Source organism: Aythya marila, assembly GCF_965140915.1.
Source record: "Aythya marila genome assembly, chromosome: 21".
Taxonomy (NCBI): Eukaryota; Metazoa; Chordata; class Aves; order Anseriformes; family Anatidae; genus Aythya; species Aythya marila.
The window spans coordinates 984,500-1,003,436 of NC_139062.1; the positions used below are offsets into that span (position 1 = coordinate 984,500).

Consider the following 18,937-nt stretch of genomic DNA (forward strand, 5'->3'; position numbering starts at 1 on the left):
AATTCAGGGCTGAAGGCCTGGGTAGGGCCGGGGGTGCGGCAGGTCACTTCACGCCACCGCACTGCTTTAACAGTATTTATTTAAGTCCTCTCCAAAATCCTCTCCCACTTCTCCCAGCACAGGGTATGGCCACCTTGGTAAGAAAAAAAAAAAAAAAAAGATCCTTCTTTGTGCCACTATCCCCCTGCGGAAAAAGCTTAACATCTGATTTAAGTTTACTGAAATAACAACAGATGTTTATCTTGTATTGTATGGCACATGGCACTACATCTCATAAACCCCCTCCTGGAGCTTAAAGCAGAGTTTCTGGTCCCTCATTTGGACACTTGCAGGCTTTGTGCTCTTTTTTAAATGTTTTCATTTCTCTGGAGCTTAATCTGCTACCAAAGTATTTATAAGTATCACGTTATAAACCGTGAAACAAGGAATAGCAAAGGAGATTTTCAATACTTCCTTCCACTAAGCACAGGACTATGCAGCTACTTACCTGCAGCCTCAAATAATGAAAAAATTGTGCAAACTTTCTGCAGTTTTTCATTACAAGGAATCCGCTTGGGGTATGGGATTGGGGGCAGATCAATAAGGGGAGGGGAAATAAAAAAAAAGCCATGCCTTGGGAAAGCAAGCCTAGGGAGAATAAAGGCAGATAAGTCTGTTTTTCTGGGACTTGTGAAAAGTGAAACACTTTCACTTGTGAAATTTATGTGTATTTTACTGTGAAAATGGTGAACGCTTGTAGCTGGCGTAACTTTATTTTTGTAAGCACAGATACTTTGTTCCCCTCGTTGCACTGTAGAGAAGTGATAGAGGTGCCAGCGTCCTTCTGGCACCAGTCTCTTGGTGCTTGTGTGAATGTGAACGTCCTGCTGGAAATGGGAGGGAAATCCAGGCTAGCAACATCATGCTGCTCCTTCTGATGCATTAATTAATCCTGAGGATTAATGCTGGGTTAACTAGAGATACCATGCCCATCAGAAGGCAGGTTGCCTGTGCTTCAGGTGACAAAATAAGTAGCAGGGATTGAGAAGATGCATCTAAAGAAGCTGATATCTTGGGAAGAGGGGCAGCAGGTAAGCATCCTGACACCGCACAGCTGGTGTGGCTCGGGTGAGCCCAGCACTGAGCTAGGAAGGAACCTGCAATGTCTCAGGGGTGGTGAAAAGCAAAGCACAAACTGCCAGGAGAGAATGCAGTTGTGGAAGGAAAAGAGGAAGTGCATTGCCTCTGGGTACCTCCTCACTTAGCCGTAGGTGAGGTGCTCTTTCTGAGCAAAATGAGCAGCTGAAAGGCACAGCAGAGATGGCAATTCCTTACTGACCGTGCCCGGACATCTCGTGCTGAGGATGCAGGCAGAAGGGGTATGCACAGCACATTCCTTCCTCTGCAGCATGTTCTCTAGGTGCCACACCGCTGTCTTAAACTGAGGTGGATTTTTTGTTGTTGTCTGGATGTTTCTGAGTCCCCCCAATCCAGGAACATTGCGGCTTCTTTTCCACCCTGCCCTCCGAAGGCATGGTTTGTTTTATGTTTGAATAAATGCAGTCCTCTTTTGTTTCCTCCACTGAATTCTTTATTTATTATTTCCTAAAATGATTTGATTTTCCCCCTCCTTCAAAACACATATGATTGCTATAAGCAGATACAAAATAGAACTAAGAAACAAAAGGCTGAACATGCTGATAATGTACATTTGGTTTGTATTTATCGTTTTAAGATGTGTTTTAATTGGTTCACTACCAACATCCTGTAACTTGCAGTCAGTCAGAGCAGAAACCTGTTTCATTTTAAAGCCAGTTCGTTTCTTCCCTCTTTCAGCTGAGAGCAGTGGGAAAGCCCCTACTGTAGTATCTTCAAGTTTAATTTAATCAAAACGTTTAAATAAAGAGGATTATAATACATCTTGTTTTGCTATTCTCAGTTGATGATTAGGGGCTGGATTTCATTGTGAAATGGGCTTAAAAAAAAAAAAAAAACAACAGAAAACACATTTTGTTGCTTTGTAACATAAACCTTCATGCATAAATTCTAACGAAAACGTGTAACTATAAACGTAGAAATAAACAGTTTGCCTGTTATTCCAGAAGCTCGATCTGTTTAGTTTAATGAAGAGAAAGTGAAGAGGTGACAGGACTGCCATCTCTGAGCGCTTACCTGACAGCAAAGCTCGATTTGATAGACTAAAAGTGTGACAGCATCTGATGTAGTGCAAGCATTATTTGGGAAGAAAAAAGTGGGAATCAAAGAAAACAGGGAAGGGAGGGGGAGCTGGAAGATCACCTTGTCTGTCCTCCCGGGCAGCTGTGGGACAAACCTCGTGGCTCTGTCTCTGCCAGGTGTTTGCTGAGCGTGTTCTTAAAAACGCCCGGGACAGTTTCCGCGCTCGGACAATTTGCCGGTGACTCGAGGAAGTTTAACTATTGCTGACAATTTAAACACTGAGCTTGGACGCCTCCTAAAAGGTTTGCGTGTACCAAACAGGAATTAATTTGAGGAAGTGTTGTCGTACAGGAGGTCAGCCTGGAGAACCACAGCAGTCCCTTTTGACCTTGCATTTCATGAATTGAAACGACACCAGTTAATTTGCTGATGGACGGGGGGAGAGATGATGTCCCCTTTCAGCAGTCACTCTTGCTGCAAGTGTGGAGCCTGAATCTGAGGTTTGATACGGTGTGAGCCTGGACTGCACGAACCCGACGGGTGTTTGGCTTTGGTCCCTCAGGCCCCACGGTTTTCACCCAGAGCGAGGGCTTGGACCTGGCTGGTCCTGCCCCGACCCAGCGCCCTGCTGTGTTACCGTGGTGCTTGTCTCACCAAGGGAGGTTTGTGCTGCTATTTTTTTGGACCATCAGCTTAGTTTTGGACTGAGAGTTTTCACAGACATTTTTAAAATGTAAACGTGTCCTTTCAGCTTTCTCTCAAATCAGAGCAAAATACAAAATGCCAGGCCTGACAGGGGACAGTTGTGTGTGCTTGTCTTCCACCTCATCACTGCGCACTCTCTCAAAGGTGTAGGCTTTTTGTAAAGGATTTTTCCAAAACTTGTGTTTAAACACAAAAACCCTTTAATCACCTGCCAACCAAGAAAGGGAGCCTGTGCCTGGCAGAGTTTGCAGAGGGCTTTTAAATTTGGGTCGGTGTCCATGTAACTGAAGTCAAAATGAGAACCGCCTCAATGATGGGGGGTCCCCCCTTTTAGTTAGCTTTGGCCTTTGCCCCCAGCAGCTTTTGGGTGATTTCACAGCTATTTCTGCCTCCCCTGGGTAAGCTGCTGGCAGCCAGAGCCCCGTGCACATCAGCTCTGCCCTGGGAAAAAGGCGTCCGTAGGCGCCTGCTCCCCTGGGCAGCCGCTGATGTTTCTGCTGCTGCGGTAAAACTGCTCCGTGTGGTTGGGCCATTTCAAGAAGTTTATTAACAGAAGTGGTGATGTGGTGCAATTACCTGGAAGTTCACCTTGGCTGGTGTCACACGGTGGTACAGAGGCCATGGACAGGGCACTGCTGTCCGTGGGTGCTGCAGGGTGGGCTGGGCGGGGGGCAAACCAGGAGGGGTTTCCCTGCGGTGGAGCATTTCAAAGCTTTTGAAGCTAAGGTCCCAAAAAGGAGCTTTTGCATCTTTGCAGAGGGTGGGCAGATGGATGCTATTCAGAAAAATATAGGGAAGCTTTTGCTTTAATGCTATGAAATTTCCCTTTTCCATTTGGCTACTGGAAATGCATGTAGGGGAAAAAGAGAAAAAGAGCACTGGCTGGCCACTTTGGTCAAAAAGAGAAAAACTGGGAAGTGTATTTTCTCGTGCTAGCTCTTACCAAAAGCCTCTGTCCAGCCCCGGCTCCGTGGGATCGGAGACCGAGAGGCTTCCGTCTCGTGCTCCTGCAGCCTTGCTGTGGTTTCTGCAAAAGTGCGTGGGAGCGGCGCAAAAGCAGTGAAATGAGCTGAATTCGAGCTGCAGTTTGGGAGGCCTGAGTTAAAAATGAAAGGCCGTGTTGCACTACTGTGGTATGCCGAGTTACTCCAGGAAAGAGTTATCCCTCAGGCGTCGTGATGACAATATAAATAGTTCTCTATGCTATAAAGCAAATGCAGAATCATTTATTTAGTTCAGCATGCTGGAAGCCTGCCAACTCTGTGCTAATTATATTGTACCTTGTTTTTATCATATATATTATAAATGATTTGTTATGCCAAAATGGCTGGAGACGTTTTCCCCAGTATCCTGTTACTAGCTTAGGTTATCTCTGTGTTTCTTCTTCTTGAATTGATTGTATCTTCTTGTGTCTTACTTGTATTGATTTTCCTTTGGTTTTCTGGAAAATGCCATCTTGTTTGTTACCTGCTACCATAGCAATGCTCCTTATTCAAGTTCTCTAAAAGTGTGACCTGTAAGAAAGGAAAAAAAAAGGCTGAAGTGCACGGTGAGCCCCGCTGCACGTCAGCCTGCGTGAACCTGCAGTGTGCGGTTTTCCTTTTTTTGAAATGATGCAAGCTTGTCCGTCTATGAAAATTTTACAAATAGTATTATAGCCAGGGCAGCTGTGCGATGAAGGAAATAGTTTTTCTTTTGTAATATTCAGTGACGAGGTAGATAAATGCCTGCAAAAGTGCAAGGCAAAGCGTGATGGCTTGGGCCAGAGCATCACAGAACCTGCAGAGAGGGAGCTGAGGTGATGGAAAGGCGGATGGGTGAAGATGCAGACTATGGTCAAATGCAAAAGGAGAATAAGGGGAAAGAACTGGCTAGAGCAAATGAGTCAAAAGGGTGCAGAAAGCAAGAAGTGGGAAGAGGGGGAGCATTTTGGCGATAGTTCATAGTGAGTTTTCCACATACATCAGCTGAATATATTAGCAGTAAGAACCTCAAAACCAAAATTTGTAATTTCAAAGAGAATCAGAATTAGAATAACTTTAAATTTTATTTTTTTTTTAGTTTAACTTTTTTACTTCCAACACTTTGAGAGGCAGTGGCTCTCACTGCAGGAGATGCAGGCCATGAATCCCCAGGCTGCTCAAAGCCCGAGGCGCTGCCTTAGGTCAGGGCTCTCCTGGGCTGCCCCGCTCGGTGTCAGCAGCGGTGGTCGGTGCGGGAACAAAATCAGCCCAAGAGTTCTGCAGCGCGTGGCAAATCTTCAGCGTGGCTTAGGGAGAGTGGTTTTGGTGTAACTCCTCTTGAGATTCTCTGTGCGTATCGCGTTCGCGGGAGAAGTCGGTCACCCAGACATGACAAAGGGGTCCTTACTCGTGAGGACTGAGACACGGATGAAACACCCTTTGAACTTTTTGAGGTTTCTTTGGCTTCTTTCTTTTTCTTCTTTTTTTTTTTTTTTTAATATATTTTTTTTTTCTTGTGGGTTTTTGCTTTCTTCTTAAGAACAAAACAGTAACTTCCCATGCAGATCTAGTCTGTGCAGGACAAGGACTCTTTTGAACTATTTCACATACAGCCCCCATTCAGAAGAATCTTCTTGCAGCTTCCTAAGGAGCCCCGACGATATTGCAAAGGCTGGGATGGGGAGAGCCCCTCTCTGGCGAGGAGAGCAGCGATGGCAGCTGGGCGAGCAGCACTGAGGGATCCCTGACCGCTCGTGGAGCCCCTTCCACTGTTGTCCAGCAGTGAAATAGATCTGCATCCTGAAACCCTCATGATTTTCACTTCACTCATCCAACATACCTAGCAGAACCACTGTCCATTAGTTTTAGATGCTGTCACACTTTATTATAGCGGGTGCACAGCTTCCTGCTGAGCCGCATCCAGGAGGAGCTCCCGGACTGAAGCCGCTCAGAAAGCCTCGGGCGAGCTCTCCACGCAACCCTCTCCAAGTTATGCTTTCTTCAGCAGAGATGTGAAATCTGCTTCTATTCCAAAAAGCCTAGTTTTCTTCTGGGGATAAAAATAAATAAAAATTAGAAACCATACTGGTATTTCCTTCCCAAGGGATCCAAACATCTGGGTGGTTGCTCTGTGCCAATTCTCCACAAAGAAATTTGTATCCAGAAGGAAATTGTCCTCGTGCAAGCTTATTTGGCTCAGATAACTTTGGGGGATGAGGGTCCTCAGCTCTAGTAGAAGCTAAGTGAAAGATGACAGAAAAACGATACTGGACATGGTGAAAACAAAATGCAAGTGACTCTCGAGATGTGCCTTACCAGTGAGCATGTTCTTTTTTTTTTTTTTTTTTTTTTTTTTTTTTTTTTTTCTGTGGGGAAGCAGTACCTATTGTGGAAAAAACATTGCTGTGCTTCTGCTCGGCAGGGTTAGCTGAGAGTTACGTTAATGGAGGCAATGTGAATTTGGTGATGAATTTTGGTGATCGCTGCCCCCGAGGAAGTTTGCCGGCTGATTCAGGCAGTGAGAGCGCGCCGAAATGGCCAAGAAGCAACGCTGGCGGCGTGGCAGGTGCCCTGCCAGCTGGTCACCACGGATGCATTTCATTCCTTTGCAGTACTTAAGTCTTGTTTAGCAGGTCACTAGATGGTTAGCAAAAGCTTTGTTTGATAAGAAGTTGCCTAAATTAGGCTAATGATGGGATCTCCTGGGTAATGCAGGGGAGAAAAAGTTCAAAGCCCGGTATTTATGCACACAAAGTCCAAATACCTGCCAAGTCTCTTTGATGAAGTGTCTTTGTCATAACGATTAAATGAAGGTTAAAAAGGCCAGACCTTTTCTCAACATATTTGACTTGCTCTTTCTTTCCCCTCTTCAAGGTGTCTTCATGTTACATTTATTTGCTTCATGAATTCCTTATTACACTAATCAGTCCTGATGTACAAACTCATTAGAAAATGAGCTGGAAATGTAAGATCTGTCAAATTTCAGAGACTTCTGACATGGTTAGACTCAAGGGCCTTTTTGCGAAGAAAGGAGAGAAAGGAAAGAAGCTAATGAGGAAATGTCAGATAATGTAGAAGTCAATCCATTTGGGGATGAAGTTTTGCAAAGTTCATAGAGAAAAGTTGTAGCACTGCCAGGGTAAACACCTGATTTTTATTTTTTTTTCTGATGTAAATTTTGGCACAGAGGAATTCATTTCTTACTGATGTTACTGAACGCTTCTGGTTTGGTTTTGCACTGACATCTTAGAGCAGTTTACTGCACTACTTTTTTTTTTATGATGATACAGAAATTAAGAAATATAATCATATAAATTACTAGTTTGTATTTTGTCTCTTGTGCCAGTCTTGCCTGGAATCACTGTCCCAACGTGCAAGGTGATACAGGCTCATGGTGAAACGAATGCTGCTGCAAAGCAGGCTCTGTTCCGCTCCCAAATAAGCTTTGACATGTACGATCTGTCAAATTAGGTGGCCTAAGATCCCATCACTGGCCTAACATGAGAAAAAAAAAGTGAAGAAAGGAACAGCAATAAAGAGAGAAGTAACTTGCCTGTGGTCGTGCGCTGGTCTGCGGCTCAGATAAGCAGAGTGGCAGCGGGGGCCCTGCTGGAGAAACCATCACAGCCCCACCACTGTCCTGCTGCACGGTGCCAAGGGGCTGCTCACAGAGGGTAAGCTTGTCAGCCTTTATTCACCTGAGCCTGTGTATGCACAAACAAGATGGTTTACCAAAATGTTTGGTTTGTTTTAGTTATTTATTAAAAAGCTTGGGTCAGGTGGGAGATGCCCTGCGCTCCAAGGGGTGGCTGCTGCCTTACTGCTCCGTGCACACTGCACCACGCAGCGAGCAGGGGACTTGTTGCATTCACCCATCAGATCTTTTTTTTTCCTTCTTGTCAGTTGGTACATGGGAACGTTGGAGATGTCTGCTGTTCCCATCACCTGCCTTACAAACGCCAAATAACTGCGAGCTGGCAGGGAGTGCGTCCGTGTCGCTCGGTGACACTGGTATGCACCGGTGGAACTTAATCGTATACATGAGTTGCTGAGGAAGAAAATGAAGAGTTATCACGTCTGACAAGGGGACTGGGATGCAGGACGTCTGGGATCTGCGCTGGGTCTTGTTATCAGCTGCGTGACCTTGGGCATGTCTCTTTGTCTCACTGTTGATGCAGGCTGTGTGTAAGGTGCCCGTGCAGCACGGCGCAGCCCGACCCGGAGCAGAGCCAGCTCTCCGGTGCTCGCCCTGCACCACCGTGCACGATGGAGCAGCGTGGCTCTCGTGCTTGCACTGCTTCTCCTGTCCCCATCCTCGTGTTTCCTGGGTCCGCAGGGTCTGACCATGTGGACAGCAGCAGAGGAGGTGTTTGTTCCTGTGACTTTGGGCATGGGAACAAAGGAGCTGGATGTTTTCCACGCTCTTGACGGCAGCAGGCTGCCCGGGGAAGTGAGAGGGGCTGGGTTCCTGGGTGTGCCTGCCAGCCTTACCTTTGGGGAACGTCTTCACCCCTTGCCTTTGGTTACGTTACCACACAGGGCTTAGAGCAGGCAACTTCTCTGTTCCCATAGAGCCGTATGCCAAGAGAAACCTTTCTCTAGAGCTTGTTCCTTCTCGCACTCATTGGTAAGGAGCCAGGGCACAACCCGGGCGGGCAGGTCCAGAAGACAATATCATCTTGGGCAGTGTGAAGCCGAGGCCCCAGCCGCAGGTCCCCAGTTGCTCACCCAGTCTGTGTTCCTGAGGGATGTGCCCAGCATCCTTCCTCAGGGGCCGAGCATCCCAGCCCCGCCACCCCGGCCGCAGCACGAGGCCACGGGAGCTGTGGTTGCTCAGCACCTCATAAAAATCAAGCCCCTGTGGGTTTGGGGGATAAATGAGAGAGAAACTGAGCTCGGCGAATAAGATAAGTTTGCTGGCAAATTGTTAGTAGCAGTGAAAGCAAAACCCGAGGCATTTACATAGCCATTAGAGGGGGATTTCAAACCTGGACTCTGGCCTGTTTTGAGATCATTGCTCTCCGGGGGCCACCTCGCCACATCCCACAAATGGTCGCTGAAGGGCAGCTGCCATTTGTGTTCATCCCCGTGATGGCACCTCAGGCACCTGCATCCCAGCCTTGCCAGGGGGTTGTGGCCACGATGGCCTCGGTGATGCACGGCCACGGGGTGCAGCTGAGCCCCTGGGGTGCAGCCCAAGGGTGAGCACGGGCAGGACCGAACCCCACCGCAGCACCCGTGGCAGAGCACGATGATTCATCACAAGGAGCTCTTTTAAAATCAGATTAGACCAAATATGCTCCTGAAAGGGAAGGGGGTATGTTCTGCTTTGCAAATCTCCATCCAAAAGGTGTCAAAGAACTGGTACTTCCTTCTTGGTTCTTCCCCCTCTTTCCTTCCTCTTTCTGCCTCTAGCTGCTGTCTTGCCTTTTTTGCAGACAAAAACCACATTTCCAATTCCTCCTATTTGAAGCCAATGGCTGGTCAGGTAAAGCAGTTTCATTAGTCCCTTAGGAAAAGAGTCTTGGGTGCTTTCTGTACTCAAGGGATGTGAATCTGACTTCTGCGGGGCAGCCCAGGTCTCTCTGCTGCGTCAGACCCGTCCGTGCGAGATTCCCAGGGCAGTAAGACGAGAAGAGAAGAGCACTGGATCGCGCTGGCTGCTGGCAGAGTTCTGGTACGTGTTTCTGTTTGATCTACCAGTGACTATTTTAAAAGTCCCTTTATTCAGAGAAACATTGTAGGTGGTTTTTTTCATGTCTGCTTAAAATCATCTTAAACTTTCCCTGCGCGTCTCGCATCACGGTGGCGTTACCAGCTGCTGCTTGAACGTGTCTCCCAGCCTCCTTTCGTTTCTGCTGTGCTGATCGGCGCTGGCTTATTTGTCTTTGAGCACATTTGCTTGATAGCCTGTTACATCCTACTGCTCCAGGTATTTCTCTCGCCAAATAAAAACCACTTCACTGTAGGTATGAAACTTAAATGACTTCAAACACCTAATTTGTTGCTGTTGGCTTTGGTATTCAGCAGCCTCTGGCTATCCTTTATTTTGTCTTTACTCTCAATTAGAATTTCAGCTGGTGACAGCTTTGACTCTTGGCTCTGATCTTCCAAATGTGGCAGTTGTTCTTCCAGACCCAGTGCCAGGGGGTTTCTCTTTGGCTGCCCTTTTCTGAGCCACTGCTGTTGGCCGCGGAGTCGCTCCAGGTCCTTCAGCCGCTGCCCACTGCTCCGCGCCCCGGTGGTCGCAGTGTGCACAGGGCAAGGGTGGCTGCAGAAATCGTGGGGGAAGCAATATGCCAAATACATCAGTAGAGATTTGCCATGTTTTCTTTCACCAGAACCTTTTTTTTTTTTTTTAATTTTTTTTTTTATGTTACGTGGAAACTTCAAGCTCAAACTTTTTGAAAAATTTTCCTTTAGAAAGCATCTCATGGAGAACTGAAGAAATGCGTAAGGCCAGGAACTTTCCAGAGCCTGGTTAGCTCTTAGCAATCTGTACGTAGAAACGTTTGGCACTACTGGTTGTCTGTCTTGCTGTTAATCATTCCTTTTTTCGATAAGGCTGCTCTTCACTTGTGTTTATTTCTTGCCTGCCTTATCTGCTCTTCCTTCATCTACCTTCTGCAACCGGCACAGCCAGCAGTGGGAGGCTGACCATTCTAGATGCTGCTTTATATTTGGATTTGCACAAATTGATTATTTCTGTAAATAACTATGCAGTTCACTACCAAACCATATACACTTCTGAAAAAAAAAAAAAAAATCTCTTGATGTTTTCTTAAACTCTTCTCCTTTAATCCCTCCCTGCAAGCTTAAAACCAGTGGATGGACAAAAAAAAATTGACTTCCAGAGTATAATGTACCTGTGTTGCCTTTCTCGCTCAGAATCCAGGGTTGAAAGGGCCAGTGAGTTTTAACTCCTTGAGACATCTTTAGCTGGTTTTCAAGTAAGTTCAAACAAATTTATGAAGCCATATATGGGGAAGTTTACATTTCTGCCAAGTGTGTGTTGATAAAGAGGAGACTTTGATCCCCTGGGCTGTCAGTTGTGCCTCGTCTGTGCTAGGTCAGGACAAAAGTCTAAGTGTGTTTCCCTTAACAAATGGGTTATGCTACTTCTGAAGTATTGCATCTGTATAACAATCAGTAGTGAGCTGGCATGATTACATTTTGGGAGATTTATCTGGAGAAAATTCTCAGTGTAAAAGCTGATTCATAGCATCCAGCCTCAGCCAGGTTGATAGGAATCGTCAAACAGCCGGTGATGAGAAACAAGCCCTGTTTGCAGAGACTGGGGGCATTTGGAAATGAAAGCACACACGTGCGTGTTTAGCTGAGAGGCCTATAAATAGAGCACCTGGCACTACCCCGACTGGGAGTTGTTTTTGCAGTGACTGCAGCTTAAACGGATGAGCTTTTATAATATATTTTTAAGTGGATTATTTGAGGAAAAGGAGGCGCTGCATGAAGAGTTAGTGCCACTGCCAAAATGCAGCGATTGTAAGGCAAAGAAGCTTCCTGAATGCTTGTGCTTTCACGCTGGCCTGACCTGGGGCTTGGGAAGTTAAGGATGCTTGAAACAAAAACCTATTAGAAAAACAAGGTGAGCTGCTGTGTGTAATAGCCGCCGTGTCACTTCGTGGCTTTGGGCAAAGACTGGTGAAGGGCACAGGGCTTTATGCCTCCCATCAAAGTGCTTTCTGCTGCTAAACTCCAAGGCAGCAAACAAACCGCCAAACCAGTTTAATGTTAGATGTGACCTATAACGCGAGCGGGGGATGCCGAGGTTCTGTTTTGTTCTATTTAACACGTTTCTGTCTGCGCTCAGGGCAGGCTTTCCTGGCCAGGTTAGCTCCGTGGATGTGGGAGTTCGGGCAGTGTCAGCAATCAGCAGTGTGCCTTAATTGCCTCGTGGGCAGTGCTGCGTTTGATCAGAAATCCAAACCGTGCTGCTCGTTTGCTCGTTGTGCTGCAGGCGTGAGGCAGAGGACAGAAAGCTCAGCTGCTGAGGGGGATGCAGAAGCCGCTGCTTTTGGTGCCAGGACCGACTGCAAAGGCCAGGCAGGGCAAGAGAGCTGCTGGGGCCACCACTAACCACAGGTTTGTGCCCGCTGCAGGGGGAGAAGCCCAGCGGTGGGCACGGCCGGCGATGGCAGGGACCGAGCACTCTGCGGGCTGCAGGATGAGTCCGGCTCTTAGGGTGAATTTCTCCTCAGTGCAGACCTGCCTCACCCCACGGCTGCTACCGCAAAAGTCCCTCGTAGCTTTCAGGAAGCCTGTACAGAATAATTTTCCTTCTACTTTCCCCACTTCCTCTAAATGCTAGGCCAGACAAAGGTGCTGCAAAATTGCAAGCCACAGTTTGATCTCTCCACGTTACAGGGAGTGACTGGGTTCGCAGTGGTTGAGACGAGATGGGAATCGGGCCCTGACTTTTGTTTCTCTGTGGGCCCCCGGTGCAGGCTTTTATTTTAATCTTATTTTTGTTCCTCTCATGTGCTTTCCTCCCTCCCCTCTCTCCTCCCTTCATTCACCGTTGAAAAATAGCACAGAAAAACACTGCTTGAAGTAGGTTGGAGGCAAGGGAGTGAAAATATGCCAGGGTGAGGGGGGAAAAAGGGGCTGCATAGCCCCAGTCGCTCACTGGTGCTTTGCAGGGGAAGGGCAAGGCCGTGGCTTGTTGGCTACAGCAGCACCAGAGGACAGCTTCTGATGCACGTCTCGGTCCCACGGGGAAGACGGGGCCGTTATCTCCTAAGAGAGAGGTGCAGCAAAAGCAAGCCAAAGCCCTTCTGCATTTTTAGAGCATGCGGGGAGATGTACAGACGTGTTGGGCTCAGCCTGTTACGGGCCCATTTCAGCTCAGCATAAAGGTGTTGAAAAGGTTCCCAGTGGCCATCGTGAGCCCTCAAAGGGGTCCTGAATGAGTTCACAGGAGTCACAGACAAAAGGAAGAGGGCAGAGAGTGCAGATGGGGACGCACTGGTATGAGATAGAGAGCTGTGTCTGTTGTTTGAACCCCTCCTGATGGCAGAGCCGTGGTGGAAGCCTTACCCCACCAGCTCCTCGTGCCTCCTGCCCTGACGGGTGCCTGCAGATGGGTGTCAGTCCCCAGCAGGTCCCACCACGCAGCTCAATTGAGGTCAATTAAAAAGAGAGAGAGAATGCTATAAAACCCTTCTGCCCATTTACATCTAAAGGGCACTCAAAAAAAAAAAAAAAAGAATGGCGTTCACTCAGCTGATTGCACTAAAAAGGCTGAAGAACTCAAATGACTCCTCGGGGACTTGAACTTGTGGTTGAGGGAAGTAAAAAGTCCCAAATGTGATGTTAAGGAAATCTTAAGCTATACCCCCTGCTGGCCCCATATTACTGTGTGTTGAGGCTTAAAGGCTCTGATAGTCTTCCATGTTAATTTTCTCATTGCAGAACTAAAAGCAAAGTAGTGAGAAAAAAATCCACCGTGCAGCTACCTGTGCTAGCACTGCAAGGTGCCATCATCCGCAGGTAACACACGGGCTGGCAGCTTCTTGGGTTTGTGCTGAGAGCTGAAACATGGGAATCTGGACATTTGGGGATTGAAAAGATGGGGAAAAGGAGGCCACTCCGTGATGATAGAGGAGGCAGTGGCAGATATGAGCTCACAGGAGGCTCTGCTGTCAAGGCCGAGCATCTCTGTTGCGGGCTTGGTGGGGCCAGGACCACCCCCGGGACCATGCGATGGCTCCTGCCCCAGCACAAAGGGCAGCCCACGCGTGTCCTTTGGCTTCTGCAGTTTGTGCCAAGAGTGCTTCCAGCTGGAGCGAGCACGGCACGGAACATTTTGCTGTTTGCAATGGTCCTGGGGCAGCAGCAGGGCAGTGCCCCCAGCCCTCCCTGCACCGCGGTGCCCAGCTCACCTGCGGGCTGAGCGGAGCGGTGGCACCTCGCTCCTGCAGGGCTGAGCGTGATCTCGGAGGGGAATAATCTCTGCCACCCGTCGGGCATCCCGCACACACGATGCGTGCGTGTGAGCGGGCATGTCAGTCTGTTGGTGGCCTCGACTCAGCTGTGTCTATTGGATTACACACTCCCCTCCGCTCTCAGCGCGGGGAGGAACATATGCTTTTGCTTTTTGGCTCAGCTGCTCCCAAACATTCACATCAACAACAGAGAACACTGCAGCATTTTTTTTTTTTTTTTCAGCTGATTGAGTCATCCAAGTATGCAGTTGTAGGGTCGGAGAATGAAAGATGTGTGATAGCTGAAACAAAGCATCTTTCAACCGGCGCGCTGCGCTGGCCGTCGGAACGAAGCTCTGCGCCGACACGTCTGGCAGAAACCTCCCGTGCCAGCTGACTCCAGAGCTCGTCCTGTCCTGGGGGTGTGGATGCAGCACCTGAGGCTGCCGGGTGTGCCTGTAGCTGATGCCCCAGGTACTGAGGTGTGGGTGGTGTGATCTGGTGGGATCGCGCCCCTTGGCCAGCTGTTGGTAAAAAAAAAAACATGGAAAAGCCCTCTGTCCTTGTGCAGATTATTTCCTTGCTTATTGCAGGGGATCTCCATTAGGCAGGTCAAAGAAAACAATTCCTCTTTCAATAGCAAACCTGCTGATTTTTACTTTATTTTGTTTTAAGCTGTTCCTGTGCAGTGTTTCTGTTCCATTCGTTGCTCTCTTCAGCGGGTCAGGCAGCAGACACAAAGCTGGGCTTGCTGAGATATTTCCCAACCAACCACATGGGCCTGCAGAAGTCCTCCTGGTCCTGGTCAGGAGCTCAGTGATGTGCCTGCCAGCCTCGCTTTCATAGTAAACAGAACTCCCGAGCACAAACTGACAATAAAATTCCAGCCAAACAACAAACTCCAGTGTTACTTTGGCAGGAACTTTTTCCATGCAGAAGGCTCTTGGCACTGCCATGCGTTAGCATGGACCATTAAGGTTGCATTAGCATAGGGTTACTGTAACAAACACAGCAGATTGTGTTATTAGTTTGAGACTAAATCTGTATTTCTGTTCGTTATCAGAACTGAAGCTTTGGTGTATTTTAGTAAGAAGGACATAATTTTTTTATTTATAATTTATTTTTTAATACAAAGACTAATTTATAGAATGCAATAGCAGTAATGGTTGCTCCTTGCTAGTGATGAGAACTTACTGGTGATGCTCCTTCTAGTGATGAAATAATCAACAGAAGGAAGTCACCCACCGCTTTGTGCAGTGCCTGTGTGGAGAGAAATGCCTCGGTCCTGAGGTGCTCGGGGTACCCGGTGTGTTCTGCGGGTGTCCCCGATGCTCTCGGTGGGGTTGTCCTTTGCTAAGTGCAGACCTCAGCTCCCTGCTGCGGGCTGCGAGCACAGGGCCTGGTTTCCGAGCAGGCTTCGGTGCGCTCGGATTCCTTCACCTTCAGAGAAGCATTTCTGCTTACATCTGAGCAGCACGCATCTAAGGACCAGTGGATTTCAGCCCGTGACAAGGGCTTTTCTAAATAAAGCCCCCAGTGAAATAAATGAGGAGCTTCTGTTTGTAGCAGTCGGTCAGCAGGGCTCTGCCCACAGCCCCGGGAGGTGCCGGTGCCAGGCTCCATCTGCTGTGTCACCGCCCTGCCTGCGCAGATAGCGCTGGCATCCGCCCGGTCCCCGTCCTCGCAGCATTGCTCCTGGATGAGTTCAACTTTTCCCCCCCTCCCCTTCCTTTCTCCTCTTCCCACCTCCCTCCCTCCCTCCCTCCCTGGTCCTTGACAGAGGCGCAAACACTCTTAAATGAGAGATAGTGGCTTCCATCCAATGGAGCCCCGGTTAATCACCGAACATCGTGGGAAAAGCACAAGATGAGGGCCGAGAAACAGCCCATTGTCTGGGCAAGATTAAAGCCCCAAAAGCCGTATTGTCTACTGAGGGGATAAATCTTCCTGCTGTCACTCAAGCACTGAATTAAATTCCCCTTCATTTCTAAAGGGGCTTATCTGTACTGAATAGGCTGTTGCGCCACAAGCGTAAGGGAACGTATTAAGTGAGCTCCTGTCTTGGGCACCTTCACAAATAGACGAAAAACAGGAGCAAATCTGGACGGGGCGGGCGGGAGGGGGCCGAGCAAGAGAGCTTTGGATGGGGGGAAAGAGCAGGGATGGCAGTCGTTACTACAGGACGAGGTGGATGAAATGGCCACTTTGCTTGACTCTCCAGCATCCCCACTGCTGAAACACGGACCAGGCGCGAGCGTCGCTCAGCACAAGGATGGTTGAGGCAATGGCACGCCCTGGTGCTGCTCAGGGAGCCCCAGAAGGACGGTGTGATCCTTCTGAGGGGTCCCTCAGGGAGGAACCAGCCTCCAGCGATGCTCGGAGCAGCCCCAGAGACCCTCTGCCACCCAGGTTGCCTTGGGAGGGGTGGCGAGCGAAAGGGGCTGCGATGGGCACGAGAAATCCTTTGTGTTGGCTTCGTTCTCTCGGCTGCTGGTGCTGCCTTACCCTTAGCAGCTGAGGGGCTGGACACCAGTGGGATCTAGGAAAAGGAACGATATTCTGAGTACATGTAACATCTTGAGGAGCCCATGGGTGACACCACCACTGCTGCTTCTCTAAATGCTCCTCGTGGTCCTTGCAGGGCCCCAGCACTGTGAGGACACAGGACATGCAGTCACGTCTTGTTTCACTCTGATCCTCTCTTCCTCTTTTTTCTCCCCTTTCCTCACAAAACACCAGCATGCTCTGGTGGCTCACCTGCAGATACCTCTTGGGAGCGCATGTTGCCGCATTCAGTACCCCTGAGATGCAGCAAGCAGCTGTGGATGCCTGGTTGGTGAACCGAGGGTTAGCTGATGAGCTTGGTGTGTCAGAAAATAAGGCATTGCCCGGGGGTCTCTTGTTGTCTGTGGGGTCCTAGCAGCTGAAGGCCGGGTGCACCCCAGGTGGTGAGCTGTCGTTCTTCTCCAGGGAACCTAGAGAAAGTCAGAGAGTTTTAAACAGAAATCAAGTTTTCTTCATGTTAGCTGTTATTCCTTACTGCCCAATTTTAATGTTTGCAAAATAATTTTTAATATTCGCAAATTGAGGGTGAGCCATTATAACCCTGTGCAGGTGAAACTGAATTCTGGCTCCTTCTTGACATATATATTTTTGTCTGGTTGGTATTCTTCGTTTTTATTAAATCTTGATTTGCCTATTAGTGTGCTTGATGTTGTGCTTGTCTGCAAACTTTATTGGTAGCCTGCTCAGTTTATATTTTGGCCAAATAAAATGCACATGGCAAAAGCTCTCCATGGCAGCTGAAGTTTGGATATTCACTGTTCTTGGGTCAAAACTGAGCATGCTACTGACTGCAAATACAGCCAAATCTCAAAAGACAGCAACATGTATATGTTTCTGTTCGCCATGTAAAGCATTAACTATGCAAAACGTGTTCAATATAGCTGGTCAGACTGTTCAGTCTAAGAAAGCAGATGACTATACTTCACCTTCGTGTTGGTATATTGGATTAGAAGCAGACTGTGTTTTGCATTTGGTACCATTTGGTAAGTGCTAAACAGGATTTTCTGCATCCTGAGTGGAGTTTCCTCTTGTTGATAGGGTTTAAAGCTCCCTTGTACAAATCTCTTACTGTGCAAATACCTCCAATCTCTCCTTTTAGCAACCCAAACCATTGCTTAAACAAGTGGGTTTACACCTGCTTACCAGATTAATTTAATTAGCCAAAAATAGAGTGAAAGAACTGGCTTGAGAACAATAGTTTGCAAAGAACACTTTTTTCCATTTCTTGTTGAATCTGGTAATCTGGGGAAAGCTGGATTGAAATATTATCCCTCTTAGTTTCCTGGCTTCTTGTTTGTATATACTAACTAGGGAAAATAAACTGATCAAGATAATGTTTGGATTCAAAAGAATATTAAAGAAAAAAAATATTTTTCTGCTTCTTTTTACCTTTGTACGAGAGATGATCTCGTCCTTTGCTATTGCAGGAAATACAGTGTATTTTCTGCCTAAAATCGATGTCTCAGTTCTAAAGTTTTGCTTGTGGAATACCCAGAGTTGATTTTTTATCAATACTTGTGTAATTTCAAGAGGTCCATGCTAATGCAGAATTGTTTGTGCTTAAATTGGTAGCGCAGTGATGCCTGCTGTCTCAGTTTGTACCCATTGCTCAGTCCTGAACGTGGACTGATGCTGAAGGAGGGGAATGACGAGTTGGGCACCAGCCCCAAATTCCTGCCTGTGCGCTGCCACTCGGCGGCTGCTGCTTCAAGCGGTTGGAATTGGGCTTGACTGTGGTTGTTTGTTTGTTTTAAACCTCAGATTGTTAATTATTTAAAACGTGGATCCTGTCAAGAGAAGCATGTTATGTCAGTAGCGTTAGATGCTTATTTCAATTTCACCCTTACTTGTAAGGTTTTCCTTTACAACTCAGATCTCCCATTTCAAACAGACAGCGTTTTGCAGCAAAAAAGGAGCTGTAGAGCAAATGTCAAATTGTCTTTTCACAGTGATCGTCCTTAATCTTTTAAAATTTTCTTAAAAAGACACCAGACAAATTCCTGTTTTAATAAATCCACATTTTCTAATAAATACAGTTATTTAGAAGTACACTGGATTGGACAATTGTAAAACTACAGAATTATATACATTAATTTGGTTAGAAATCAGCTGGTATTTTCCTCCTGAATCGAGATCACGGCCTGCTCCATTCATTTTTCTTCATATTCTGCAATCTTTTGGAAGAAGCACAAGATTTAAGTAAAGCACCTTCAGAGTCCTACATAATGCTACTTTTAAAGTAATTTGTATTTAAAAAAAAATAATAACAAGCAAACAAACTTGTTAGCCCATAGGATGCTTCTGCCCCGTGGCTTAATGGCACAGGTCTTTATACATCCAAATCCAGCAGCTTTCAATAACAAAGGATGAAATTCACAAAACAAATTGCTTCTCTCTTCATAAGTCACACACTCGTATGCCAGGGTAAAGATGTGTTGATAACATTAAAATAGTTTGGTCGCCGATGAATTGTAAATTCCCACCGAGCCTTGGGCCTCGCAAGTGAGCTGCGAACAGCATGATGCTGGACACAGAATGCATTCAGATTGTGGCATTCACTACTTCATTTTTGATAATATTTTTAGGGTAAGAGCTAAGGAACAC

The 18,937-nt window shown here is 47.3% G+C and overlaps 1 protein-coding gene across 3 annotated transcripts in view; it reads left to right on the forward strand.

Annotated features, from left to right (window-relative positions):
• The window catches only part of PRDM16 (PR/SET domain 16), a 282,537-nt gene that overhangs the window by 20,232 nt on the left and 243,368 nt on the right, over positions 1-18,937 (forward strand). The window lies entirely within an intron of this gene.